This window comes from Lissotriton helveticus, chromosome 4_1 (genome assembly GCF_964261635.1).
Source record: "Lissotriton helveticus chromosome 4_1, aLisHel1.1, whole genome shotgun sequence".
NCBI lineage: Eukaryota > Metazoa > Chordata > Amphibia > Caudata > Salamandridae > Lissotriton > Lissotriton helveticus.
In genome coordinates, this window is record NC_136063.1 from 1,285,939,379 (window position 1) to 1,285,950,527 (window position 11,149).

An 11,149-nucleotide genomic window follows, 5' to 3' on the forward strand; every position below is an offset into this window, starting at 1 on the left:
AAATAAAGCCACTTTTAGCAGCAAGAATATGGAGCCTCCCCTACTTCTGCTGTGTATGTTGTTTATATGCTGGCTCCAGCCCACACCGGTTCCTGGGCTATTTAGGGTCTGTCCCGGAAGTGCCGCTGGTCACGAGCTCGTGCGTCACAGGCCAGTTTAAAGAAACACAACAACGAACAATTGCAAATGCGTCACTATGCCACGCCAGCTGAGATATCACTGCGCGGTGGGTTAGGGCGGGGCTCAGAATGAGTGTCTGTGTTAACCAATAGGCAAGAGGGCGTACTCTCTCCTTCGGGGAAACATCCAATCATTGACATTTTTACGTGGGACTATTTTGTTTAGCGGAGAGATCAAAACGAGTATATAAACTACTTTTGTCTCGAGTGTGACATATTTCAGGAATGTTTCGGCACAGGTGGGAGATGGTGCGGGTGGATGTTTAGGGGCTTGCGGATGCGGTAGATTTTTCGTGCGGTTCGTGTTCTGAAGAGACGCTCGAGGGTTGAGGCTGCGCAATTGATACCGACTTAAACGGACGGTACCGGTTGAGAGGAGTCGAGAGGGGGCCGGTAAGATGGCGGCGGCTGGTGGGGCCTACTGTGACCTCCTGAGTGTAGGGGGGTTGTTGGCTGGAGGACCGCAGGGCTGATACGTTAGCCGTGGCAGGCTGGGCCGTTCAGCGCGTTGGCAGGTTGATCTCGCGTGGGCCTCGACGGGAGTGGGTGGGGGAGGGCGATCTTGTACAAAGGCGACAGCTCCACTAGGGTTCTTAATTGTAAATCCCGTGGTGTGGCCCGTTTAGTCGGGTCGTATTAATTCGTTTGAGCGACTGTCGGGGGGTCTCGCGTGACGGTTGTGCATGGCTCGCGAGTAGGGTTGGTAGTTAAACCGTGGTGGTGCGGTGACGGAAGGCCGAATGGCGGGCTGCTCCGTAGTATTTGGCGGTTAGGAGAGTCTTGTGGTCTGGGGCAGGAACGGAGGTCGGTGTGCCTGGCAGGTACGGGGGGTAATGTGACATGGGTAGTAACGGGTATGGGGGTCGTGTGGCTGCTTTTGACTAAGGCGGGTACGGAGGGGCGTGTGACTAGAGGCTCCGGGGTATTGCGGCGGGTACGGAGGGTCGTGTGACCGGGGCAGGTCTGGAACGGAGATTGGTGGGTAGGGGTGGGGCCGGAGAAGAGCGGATCTGGGGTCGTGTGTTTTGCGGGTACGGAGTATTGCGGGGAGTCGTGTGAATGGCGGCTCCGGTGGCGTGTGACAGGGGTAGGGCTGGAACGGAGGTTAATGTGACCGGGTAGGGAGGGTGGTCATGATCTGAGCGGGCGGTGTTGTAAGATGGCGTCCTGGGCGCCGCAGCCATCTTGTGCAGGCCTGGCTCGCGAGGAAGTGACTGCTAGATCAGGGAGTGGAGTGTAGGCCGGGGCTACAATCCGAGCACGGACTGTGCGGCCCCACATGCGTGCTGGACCGGCGGATAAACACGGACACCGCAGCTGCAGACTGGACCCTGCTCAAGAGCCTCGAAGGCGCACGGTCACTCGTCGCTGCTGCAATGGACTGACCCCCCCCTGCAGCTTTAGCCCATGTGACTGATGGAGATGGACCTGTTTAGGGAAGCTGCCCTCGGGGTATTGTGGCACGTGTGTTAGTGCCCTCTCGTTCCGCCATTTCACACTACCGGACCGTGCATGGCATTTGTTAAGGGGGAGGGTTGGGAATCGCTTTCGATAAAGATATTCACTTTACATTTGCCGTTTGCAGGACTCTTAACGTGATCAGGCAATGTTGGGAAAGTGACTGCATCATCGTAGTACAAAGTTGCCGATAACCACAGTGGTGAATCCCGGACTAGCTACTACAAAGTATCAGTAAAAACATGGACGTGTTCGTTGCCTCATAGTCCGGACCCGATTTAACACTTGATCAAGTTAAGTTCTCTTATGTAGCTTTCAGCACCCACCAAGCATGCATCTTTTCGAAAAAATGTAATGTTTAGATTAGTTTGTTTGCCCTTGCTATGTAAAACAGTTTGCCTGTTTTTCCATCTTCGTCTTCCCCCAGATACCTTCACCCTGATCAGCCTTCATAAATATCCTGACATTGTCGTTGGTTCACCTTTGGCTATCTAGGGGAGACTAAAAGGAAATAAAAACATAAATCGTATGACTAAATGGTATTCAATCTGCCATCGTATAAAAAATGCACACGACTTTACTTATGTTTCATGTTTTCCTGCCTGAAATGTATTCTTTCTCAATAAAGAAATAAAAACAAATTGGATTTTTAGCTATTACATGTTTGTGTGTATTATGTAATTAAATGTGGCTGGCAATGCCAGTTGATATTAACAGTTTTTTCTTTATTGGTTCCAGCCGCTCTGGTATTTCAGGACTGCCAGAAATGCAGCGTGTGAAAGGTCAGGTTAAACGCCATTTGAATCCTGTTATGCACATAGGGGCAGGGGATTCTTCTGAGAGTTTTTTCCGTGTGGATTATTAAAGGTAAAGCACTCTGCTTTCTCGCCTACTTCATCTCATTAGCACCGGCTCAAGTGTTTATTAATTGCAACTTGTTTCTTTTTTGGTTTAATTAGTTGGAATGTTTCGCTCCACCATGAGTCGGTGCACAGGTGTGCCGTCATTAAACTACCACTCTGGTAATCTCGTTGAATAATTTAGTAGAAGTTGTCGAGTGCTATTGGAGATCTCTTCCATGATTAACGAACCGAGACAGGTAAAAAGAAATCCTTTAACCATTCATACTACTGTACACAAGAAGCTACTGCAAGCTTTCACTTTTTTCCCCCATTCAGTTTTTAGGCTTCGGTTCTTAGTCAGAAAGCAACATGTAAGGTAAGCACACCCATCAAGATTGTAGATTAAATAAGATGCTGGAAGCGCGACATGCTTAAACTCCAGAAACGAGTACCTGCATAGTACCCTCAATTCAAACGTTTACTTCCAAATTATGCAGGAATGCTTTAATCTTAGTTTAATTTTATTTAAAAATGTCGGCATTGGTGATCTTCAACTGCACCTTGTTTGCCATTTTTCAATTATTTGCTTTTGCCAATTACCTGGCTGTAGAATTACCAATTTTCCCGCATAATTAATGCTTATTTTAATCATAAAGTTACGGAATCACAAGGTACTAAAATCGCACCCGGTTAGCAGGTCTGCTTTCAGTTGCTTACTAGTGTATTAAGATATTAAACTGCCACGATGCGATTAACCCGTTTCCTAGACAATTAACTAAGGGTTAAATATTGCAAAGTGTTGCACGTCGTATTACCATAACCTCTATTCAATTCTGCCTCATGCTTTGCCCCTCCTTCCATAATATTGGCCTCTTGGCTATTAAGTTGGCCGCAGTGCATATAGTCTAAGGTTGCCGTGTTACCCACTACTCCATGACCTTGTTTGCCATTTTTCAATTATTTGCTTTTGCCAATTACCTGGCTGTAGAATTACCAATTTTCCCGCATAATTAATGCTTATTTTAATCATAAAGTTACGGAATCACAAGGTACTAAAATCGCACCCGGTTAGCAGGTCTGCTTTCAGTTGCTTACTAGTGTATTAAGATATTAAACTGCCACGATGCGATTAACCCGTTTCCTAGACAATTAACTAAGGGTTAAATATTGCAAAGTGTTGCACGTCGTATTACCATAACCTCTATTCAATTCTGCCTCATGCTTTGTCCCTCCTTCCATAATATTGGCCTCTTGGCTATTAAGTTGGCCGCAGTGCATATAGTCTAAGGTTGCCGTGTTACCCACTACTCCATGACCTGTAGTTAATGGTTCTCTAGCCCGGTCAAGTTGAACTCCCAGTTTAAGCTTTAATTTTAATGTGTGAATGGATGGTCCCACAGTAACCTATACTAAAGTGGTAGGTGGCAATTCTTAAAGTGGGCAAGGCGCCTTCGTGGTAAGCGTACGTTTGCAAAGAGCTGCCTGAAGTTACTGCCGATGGTAAACGTTCGAGGTCAGAATGACTGTCCGGAAACGATACCATTGCTTCACACCAAATCCGCTTGCCGTGACAATCATTCTCTGTCTACAGGAAGTCCTGCATGTAGAAATGTTCGAAGGTGGCAGTGAAAACGGCCTGTTTTTGTAATTTCTTCCATAAAATTATGCAAATGAAATGCAGCAGCTCTGAACTCAAACCGAGCTGCTTAACCATAAAAGTTTTATGTGCTTCCGCATGAAATAAGTGGTGCTGGACTTTGTCAAGTTTGGGTAACTTAACTAGGCCAAGTGAGATGAAGTTTTAAAGCATTCAGAAACACTACTTGCGTTCAGTGCACAAATCAAGACGGCAAGGCTGCATACGTGGCTATTTGAGGCCCTGGTATGACAGTAAATTCATCATTACACAGATCCATTTACACAAAATATACCTGATCATAGGTGGTGATCTTTCAGTCAATCCCGTACCTTAACTAGCCACAGGCATTTTGATCTAATTCAAAGAAATAGGTATGGCATCAATGGACAATTGAACTCCAATTACTATTTGATTGCTGTGTTATGGTACTGAGACAGCAATTATTAAATGCACATTTGTGAGCTTCAAAGGGACAAACTGCAAGCGCGTGCAGATTTGAATGTAAGCTCATTTGCCATGGACTATTCAAAACGAGCCGTTTAGTTGCAGCTGTCTCGTTTTATTGGGGGGATTGAGTTGAATTTGAAAGTGCCACGTTGTTATAGATCTTTGTGGGTTATTTTTATGATGCTCTACGCATACCGTTGCTTCCAGCTGCATTCATGATTAAAATAATATTTTACTCTAGTGTGGAGCAGATTGGAGGTATTTCAAAAACTCTTGTGCCATTTTTCAGAGATGGCTTCTACCACCAAATTGGCCAAGAGGATGCACATGAACAAGATAATATCAGGTGTTCTGGTGAGTTAAGCCACTTTTACTCGATGCAGATAGTGATGGTACACACGTAGGCTATTGATAAATTTGAGTGGGTGAGAGTGACTACCATAAATGGGTCAGTGAGTATAGGCAGTGTGCGCAACTGCATCATATAGGAGTGCTTTACTTTTTAAAGTCATAAAAGCGCATAAGCTATGACATGTATTTGAAACAGTTAAGCTTATGTGATATTAAGTGAACAATATAATGTACAAATTAAATTTACTCCTGACTATTAAGCAAGCTTCTGCAACATGATAGATTTGTGCGATATATCCAGGAGTACTTCGGATCTCCCTGGCTGATATCCAGCCAAAACTACACCGCAAGCTGTACATAAGGTGATTAGCAATAATATAGGTTATTTGGCCAGTAAAAATATGAATACTCTAATAAAAGGGCTCCTATAATATAAACTAGTATTGTGCATCCCATTCTCCCAACAATGAAGTCAATTACCTTTATATTGTTCGCCACTATACACGTTTTATGAGAGATGGTCTTGTGCTTTCTCCTCCACAGACCCATCAGAAAAGGAGACAATAAAAACTACCAATCTTGTGTTTAGTATTTCAGAATCCTGAGTATTTCCTTGTATTATAATTCGCCAAATCAGAAGGACCTAAAAAAAACACCCAATACGGTGTTCAGAGTATAAAAAAAGACTATATATTAGAAGGAAGAGCCTAATAAACAAGCATTGGAAATGCAATAGGTCTCGCAGTAGGAAAGTTTGAGCTATAGGTGTTATTTATTTTTTTGTTTTTTATTTATGTGTTGTTTTTTCTAAATAGCTAAATTAATAGCTTTCTTCTTTACAAAGCCAATAGTTATAATTTTTCTAAATGTGACACCTCTAGCATTTGTAAAGCAACATGTTTTGTATTAACGGGACTTATATGTGACATATGTATTGATATAAAAAAAATCAATGGCTTTAAAAACCAATTAATAATTAATACGTAAATAAAATGGATTTTATTTTGTTGAGGGTGAGGGGGTGAGGTGTTGAGGGTGAGTGAGGTGTTGAGGGTGGTTGAGGGTGAGGGGTTGAGGGTGGGTGAGTGAGGGTGAAGGGTTGAGGGTGGGTGAGGGTGAGGGATTGAGGGGGAGGGGTTGAGGGTGGGTGAGTGAGGGTGAAGGGTTGAGGGTGGGTGAGGGATTGAGGGGGAGGGGTTGAGGGTGAGGGGTTGAGGGTGAGGGGTTGAGGGTGAGTGAGGGTGTTGGCTATTGTGCGCCGGGGTTTACACTACTTCAGTTAGGGCCGCACACTGCATGTCAGAGAAGAGAGAGAAGGGGGAGGAGAAATGCGACACGGCGGGCAGGGGAGGGGGCTGTGTTATCTCAGCAGAGTCGAATCAACAAACGGAACAGTGCACCGCCGTTAACATTGTAGAAGTGGACATCCAGAAAAAATACAGGGATGGTTGGAAAAGGTTAATTATCTCGTAGCCCACACGCTGGAGTCAGAGCAAAGTCTTCAATGTTTATCCAGGCGTACTTGACATTAACATACCGTATGATGTTTAATATCCGCTCCCCTTTTTAAAAAAAAATTCAGCCACAAAACAGCACATGGCGCTTATGATATATCAGTGGGTTGGAAACATTACCGGCGCGCTGGAGCGCCGCTGCGGCGCGCAGCGAAGCACTTGCCCCACTAGGTTTGGGGGAGAGATTGAAGCATTGGACAAGCTGTCAAAGATGCATTTTGGGAATGCTACAAAACGCGCAATTACCCAGCAGCTCACGGCTGCCAAGAGGCACTTCCGGAACTGAGCTCTGAAATGGGTTGGGGAATGAGAGGGGGGGAGGGGAGGGAGAGAGAGTGGGATTCGAAAGACAAAAGGGGGAGAAAAGACAGGGTAAGGGAAAAGAATAGGAGGAGAGGAGGGTAGAAAGAGACGAAAAGCGAGTGAATAAAAGGGTTTTTTTGTGACAAAGAGGGAAAGTGGTAGTAAAAGGAAGGAGGGGGGAATTTAAAGGGAGCGACAGGAGAGGGAATGGAGGGGTGAAAGGCAAATGGTGTACACGGTTTAAGGAGGATGGATTTGTTGCAAACTACAGTGAGAAGTAGGGGAGCCCGCAGAAGAGTTGGATGAGAGAAGAAATATGTCAAACAGCACAAAATGAAGGAGTCCAGAGTGGAGTGGTAAAGGAGAATAGAAAGGGAGAGTGGGCAGGGGAGGGGGCGGAGCGGGGAGAGGGAACAGACGGAGCGAAGGCAGATAAGGGGAGGGGGGAGGAGAAATGCGACACGGCGGGCAGGGGAGGGGGCGGAGCGGGGAGAGGGAACAGACGGAGGGAAGGCAGATAAGGGGAGGAGAAATGCGACACGGCGGGCAGGGGAGGGGGCGGAGTGGGGGCTTACGTGTGTGATTAAAAAAAGATCAGAATAAACCATGTTTGTGGGCTGGGTCTGCATGGCGATGTTGAAAGCTTAATTTGCTGTGTTTAATTTGGGGTTGAAAGCAATGTGGGAAAGAGGAGAGGAAGTGAGCAGGCAGACACAGAAGCCAAACAGTCTGTGTAGCTGCCTTTAAAAGAGTGGCGGAAATGTCAGGGGGTCTCGAGGAGCCCCTGCAGGATGAGGTAAAGGTGTTTATCAAAGAGGCATTGAAAGGGTTAGCTCACCCCAGTAGGCAGTTGTCTGTCCTTAAGAGACATTTCAAAGGCATGTGCGGGCAGACCTGGACTCTGTGAGGGCTCATGGAAGGGCTGGATGTTTACACCAATGCGACGCGACCAGGGGAGGGGGCGGAGCGGGGCTGTGGGAGGAGTGCGGGAACAGACGGCGAGGGGAGGAGAGTAGGAGGAGGAGAGTAGGGGAGGCACGGCCTAGCGGCCATGCAATCAAGAAGTGAGGGGGCGGGAGAGTAGGCAAGGCAGGCGGCTGGGGGCATGTGCACGCGCTTTTAAGCTCAATGCGCATGCGCATTGAGCTTAAAAGTCACGGGCACTGCAAGGAATCTCCACGATTCCTTGCAAGTTGGACAAAGAGTGGATAAGCCCCCATAGTCTCGCTTGCTCGATGCGCATGCGCATCGACAGGCGAGACCTAAAAACACATAGGTTTGTGGGCGTCTCCCACTAAATAGTGGCATGCTTCACCTTGGGGCTGCTGGCGCAGATCAAGACACAAGGAGTGCACATTTTTTGTTTAAAGATTTTTTTTCTTCATGGAAGGGATCCTATATGGAGTGAAAAAAATCTTGCTTAAAAACGCAGATGACCCTATTTAATCTGGGCCACCATTGACTGGATTAAAAGATTATAAATTGGGTATATCGGAGGGATTGTGTGTCCATTGCCCTATCTGCTGGTATCCAAATGTTTCAGCCTCTTAACCATTTCCTCCACGGGTCACAGGCCTTCAGGACGTGTATCAGAGTTTCACAAATGCTGCTCCTACCTCGGGGTAAGAGTTCTGTTGTCACACATCCCTCAAGGGATGTTGCTGTCCACGCCATTCTGCACACCTGTTTTGCATTGCCCAGTTCCTGGCGGAGCTGAATTACCTCACATCTTTAGTGGGGGGGGGGGTGCATAAGTTGGTTACACAAAAATGTGCTCACTAGTTTATTTTGGCATGGTTCCATACGGAAATTGCTTTTACAGCCGCCTAGCGCTGATGAGGTTCTATTTAATCCAGAAAGTCCTCTTATTTATAGGAGCCCTTAACTGCAAAGAAAGCATTTGTTGAAGATACGTGACTCAACTATGTATCGATTATCTCTGTGGTGCCAATATGCAGCTTAAGTAAGAGTTGGAAATGGACCTATCCTGATCCTGGGGACCCCATAGACCAGAGTTCTTCAGTCTGGGGGGGCGCGCGCTCCACCTTAAAATCTCACTTTCCCATGCCGCAAATACATTTGCGACGTGCCAAAACGTCCTGCTGTCTTCAGCTCTTTCGGGGACTCCGGTAATGTGATGGGGTCTGGTCCAAACCTGCCTCTCAGACACTGAAGTGCAGGCAGGCGTGCAACGCCCATTAAGCTCAAAGCCCTTCAGCATCCCCCTCTGACAATTTCCCGGGCACACACACACCTTGACTGAGTACTTCACAGGTCTTGTAAAGACCATTTGATTGTTAATGACGCCTTTGTTCTTATTATACGACTTCTTAGAGCCCCTCCATCTCTACTCTGCCTATTGATGGAATAATCGCGCCCCCTTCCCTCCTCAAGAAATTTGGCCCTAGTTGTGCCTCTGCATGCAGGGCACATTAGATGACTTTGTGCTAAGACATGACTGCATTTCTGAACGGTAAGAAAAGGTCCCCTCCCATACTAAAACTGCACACGTGCATACACACAGAGAACCTACCTGTTTTCTATTTAAGTAAAATAAGTTATTCTGTGCCTCACCTCTCCCAATCAAATCGCTGAGAAATAGAAATTTGTATATTCAGATCAGAGCCCAGTTGATGAAAACACTCGGGTGCTCACTAGATTTTTAACCACGTCATTGAACAAGTATGTGTATTCTTTTGCTAATTATCGACTGTACGTGTTTTTGAGAACTGTGACTGAAAAGGTGCAACTGTCCTAGCATAGTTACATGATGAAAATGTTCTTCTGTGTATGTTTTTGACTGCTGTGTGAGACCCATTCTTTATCTCACATGTCTTTGATCCCAGGGTCACACATTCGATTCCCTATAGGTCCACTCAGCCATACATGTTTCTGAGGTTGAAAAAAGTAAAAGCTGTTTAGTTGAGTAGCAAAGACGTGATGTTACTTTGTCAAAAGCCATGTGTTTGTCTCTTCCTGAATTGTCACTGGGGTCAAAGTTCTGGTGGTCTGGCTTTTGCCCTCCAAGCAGATCTAAGAGGTATGCCCAACAGCTGCGCAACATGCACACCCATGTCATTTTAGCAGAGGACAATGGTGACTGCCAACCCATCTTTTTAATGAAGTATTTGAAATTGTGTACAACCTTTCAATCACCAAAGCACCTATGCCTGCTGGATATTTGTACTGGTAGTACAGCTGGAGGCCTGACAGGGCAAAAACTGATTGTAGCCCTCATAAAAACTGCCCTTCATGGTCCCATTGGAGGCAGCAGAAGCCACTATATGAAGATAGCAGAGGAAGGCCTGGAGATGGAGTCGCCCGAGGCTACAGCCAGGCCTTCTGGGGGAGAGTGGGTTGGTCACAGGCGTTGAGCACTTGGATGTATGTAGATTCAGTTGAGCACTTTGATGTATGTAGATTCAGTCAGCAGTGGAGTGCAACCTTTACTTCAATGTGCATTATCCGTGGTAGTAATTAAGAAGGGCTGGTCAGTAAGGAGCGATAGAGTTAACATTCAAGTAGTGGTATCTTGCTTTCTACCATGAGCTTAGACCTCTCCTTTCTTGTGATAAGCTAGTTTGAGGTTCACTCGCAAAGTTAGTCTTCTTGCGTTAGGGATGGTGCTAAGCCCCGTTTGTTCAACAGAACTTCTGTTTTTAGATAAAGCTAAAGAGTCAAAAGTACCTGGTAGCACTGCTGTATTATATGTTCTTCCAGAAGAAAGTGCATTTGGAGGCATAGCTTTTCAATAATGTTAGGGGCGTGTGAGTCTGAGATTTCCTAACAAGCATCAAGGTGTACCCAACTAAAAAGATAGGGCAAGCTGGAGCTCCTGGACAGTGGTAACAGGTAGGGTTAGGAGCATGCATTTTCAATTATTTAGAAAAATACGCCCAGTGAGCATTGGAGCTCAGTGACACTAGTCCAGTTCCTCTTTACAGCAATGTAGGGCCGAGAGGCCACGGAGAGCAAGCTAGCATAACCCAAACTTGACATCAATAGACGAGGCTTAGGATGAGCAGCGGCAGCAGAGTTTTTAGTAGCCCAGGCACAGCAGCAGAACACGTGTGGAAAGATTGGTGAATCTGGGAAAGCAGGCTAGATAAAAGCATGAATTTTTAGAAAAAGCTGCAGAATAACAAACAGCATGCAATAATATGGCATCTATACCTCCAGGAAGGAAAAGTTTGGAACTTCCTGAACCATAAAACCGGTGTACTCCATGGTGATTTATTTAGCAAATCTAACAATATGAACATTTTGTTCCAGGATTAATGTGCTTAACAACTTTGTAATTTGTTTTATTCTACTGAGATGTATAATGCCTATTGTTAAGCTTCAAGCAGTAAAGTTTTGAGCTAATGTTTCTAAGTGGCTGTGGATGTAGTAGGTTCAACCAGTTATTTGCCACAT

The 11,149-nt window shown here is 45.8% G+C and overlaps 1 long non-coding RNA gene across 2 annotated transcripts; it reads left to right on the top strand.

The window, feature by feature from the left end:
• The first annotated feature begins 409 nt into the window (after positions 1 to 409).
• Positions 410 to 5,813, top strand: LOC144829083 (uncharacterized). 2 transcript variants are annotated; one of them, XR_013610591.1, is made up of 4 exons: positions 410 to 2,504; positions 2,597 to 2,736; positions 2,816 to 2,855; positions 4,807 to 5,813. It is a non-coding gene; the product is annotated as an uncharacterized LOC144829083 (long non-coding RNA). The 2 variants fall into 2 exon arrangements; XR_013610590.1 differs by having other exon boundaries at positions 4,855 to 5,813.
• Positions 5,814 to 11,149: the final 5,336 nt, after the last annotated feature.